Genomic DNA, 3,341 nt, shown 5'->3' on the forward strand with positions numbered 1-3,341 from the left:
ATGATAGGAGAAGACAGGAGGGGGAGGGATGGAGCCAAGAGCTGGACAGGTGATAGGCAAAAGGGATATGAGAGGATCATGGGACAGGAGGCCCAGGGAGAAGGAAAGGGGGAGGGGGGAAACCCAGAGGATGGGCAAGGGGTATAGTCAGAGGGAGAAAAAGGAGAGAGAGAGAAAGAATGTGTGTAAATAAATAAATAACGGATGGGGTACGAGGGGGAGGTGGGGCATTAGCAGAAGTTAGAGAAGTCAATGTTCATGCCATCAGGCTGGAGGCTACCCAGACGGAATATAAGGTGTTGTTCCTCCAACCTGAGTGTGACTTCATCTTTACAGTAGAGGAGGCCGTGGATAGACATGTCAGAATGGGAATGGGACATGGAATTAAAGGAATATATTCCACCTGGGTAGCCTCCAACCTGATGGCATGAAAATTGACCTCAAACTTCCACTAATGCCCCATCTCCCCCCCACATACCCCATCCCTTGTTTGTTTGTTTAATTATTAATTAATTAATTATTACTTTTTTCCCCTCCCTCTGTCCCTCTCACTATAACTCCTTGCCCATCCTAGTCAGTAGTCATAGTCAAACTTTAATGATCCCGGGGGAAATTGGTTTTCATTACGGTTGCACCATAAATAATTAAATAGTGATAAAACCATAAATAGTTAAATAGTAATATGTAAATTATGCCAGGAAATAAGTCCAGGGCCAGCCTATTGGCTCAGGGTGTCTGACCCTCCAAGGGAGGAGTTGTAAAGTTTGATGGCCACAGGCAGGAATGACTTCCTATGATGTTCTGTGTTGCATCTCGGTGGAATGAGTCTCTGGCTGAATGTACTCCTGTGCCCAACCAGTACATTACATAGTGGATGGGAGACATTGTCCAAGATGGCATACAACTTGGACAGCATCCTCTGGGTTCCCCCCCCTTTCTTTCTCCCTAGGCTTCCCGTCGCATGATCCTCTCCCTTCTCCAGCCTCATATCCCTTTTGCCAATCAACTTTCCCGCTCTTAGCTCCTTCCCTCCCCCTCCTGTCTTCTCCTATGATTTCAGATCCCCCCCCTCTCAAATCTCTTACTATCTCTTCTGTCCTGATGAAGGGTCTCAGCCCGAAACGTCGACTGTACCTCTTCCTATAGATGCTGCCTGGCCTGCTGTGTTCACCAGCATTTTTTGTGTGTGTTGCTCAAATTTCCAGCATCTGCAGATTTCATCGTGTTTGCTTTCTTTACAAACAGCTTTCCGTAGCGGGAGTATTGCTATATTACCATTATCTTAATTAGTATTACTTATTTTTATAATGCTCACATTACAACACCTTTAATTCTATGTTTCATTATTTAATTTTATTACAACACGAAAAATAAATGAATAAAAATTGACTGTTGCACTCAGTGTGATGACTGGGGCAGAATTAGTGTTGCCAACTTTCTCGCTCCCAAATAAGAGGCAAAAGTAGCAGTCAAATATGGGACACTTGTGTTTACACCGAGAAAGACCAAATCCAGTTTAAATTCCATGCGGAATATTTTGGAGGATCAAGAACCAGAAGAAAAAGACTACCATGACCATGAAGCCTTGCGTGGGCACCTGTGTGCACATCCGTGTACGTATGGATTTTTTTCTACAAATCGGTTTTGGCTTAATCTTCCCAATTCTGTTAAGTGAAACTACACTGTCCATACATTATTTCTACTTTATATAGGCTGTGTATTTATCATATCATTCCTGCTTTTACTACATGTTAGTGTTATTTTAGGTTTTATGTGTTATTTGGTATGATTTGGTAGGTTATTTTTTGGGTCTGGGAACGCTCAAAAAATTTTCCCATATAAATTAATGGTAATTGCTTCTTTGCTTCACGCCATTTCGGCTTTCGAACGATTTCAAAGGAATGCTCTATCTTAGTGGGGGAAATACGGGACAAGGGCGGTCCCGTATGGGACAAACCAATTTAGCCCAATATATGAGATGTCCCAGCTAATACGGGACAGTTGGCAACCTAGGCTGAATACTTTCTGCTAGTTCCCTGAAATTTGGCTCATAACTGCAGACAGCCAGTCTGAGACAGTCTGTGAGGTGTCTGTCAGTAAGACAGCTCCTGTATTTAGATTTCATAATTTTCATCTGTTGCAGCACAGCATCCTCGCAAACCTCCTGACAGACTGAATATTTGAATGGACAGCAACACACATCAAAGTTGCTGGTGAACGCAGCAGGCCAGGCAGCATCTCTAGGAAGAGGTACAGTCGACGTTTCAAGCTGAGACCCTTCGTCAGGACTAACTGAAGGAAGAGCTAGTAAGGGATTAATCCCTTACTGAAACGTTGACTGCACCTCTTCCTAGAGATGCTGTCTGGCCTGCTGCGTTCACCAGCAACTTTGATGTGTGTTGCTTGAATTTCCAGCATCTGCAGAATTCCTGTTGTTTGCGTATTTGAATGAACAGTTTCCTTTGTTAGACTGAATGTTGAATCTGCCACGTTTTTCAGGTGTTTTGTATTGGTAAACTGTTACTGAGACACTAGAAAAAGTTTCAGAGGTACACAAGATAATGACACCACTGTTTTTTGTTTCCCAGTTATTTACATTTGGGGAATGTTGGAATTTAAAGGGGGAGAAGTGTTGAAATATGAACATTATAAAGATAAGTTAATACAAATTAGGATAATGGTAATATAGCAATACTCCCGCTACAGAAAGCTGTTTGAAAAGAGGTTGCTTCCAGGTTGCAGGGTTTTACTTCCGGTCTTTCGGACCACAATGCATGGCGGGGGTGGGGGGTGGGGCTATACACACATGCGCACTGGGCAGAAAGAACGGAACTAAAACCTCGCAACCTGGAAACAATCTCTCTTTACAAACAGCTTTCAGTAGCGGGAGTATTGCTATATTACCATTATCCTAATTAGTATAACTTGATTTTATAATGCTCACATTACAACAGTATTTGTGTATTTATTTCTCATTTTTTTCGGGATCTACTGGGAAAGTCTCAAAGATCGACTGGTTGGCGACCACGAGCACCTCGTCTGCTCTCCACTTGAAGGATCTCCAGCCGGAAGCATCACTGAGATCAAGGTGCTTCTCCATCCTTTCAATGACCGAGAGCTTGGAACAAAATTAACAAAGTTCAAAGTAAATTTATATCAAAGTGCAACAGTGTATCACCATATACAACCCAGAGATTCATCGGCTCGTGGGCATTCGCAATAAATCCGTAATACAATTCATGAAAGACCGCAGCAACTTGCCATTCAACCTGTGTGCAAAAGACAACAGACTGAGCCAATACATAAAGAAAGAAAGAATAATAATAAATAAGTAAGAACTA

The sequence above is a fragment of the Mobula hypostoma genome, chromosome 9, assembly GCF_963921235.1.
Source record: "Mobula hypostoma chromosome 9, sMobHyp1.1, whole genome shotgun sequence".
NCBI classification, from domain to species: Eukaryota; Metazoa; Chordata; class Chondrichthyes; order Myliobatiformes; family Myliobatidae; genus Mobula; species Mobula hypostoma.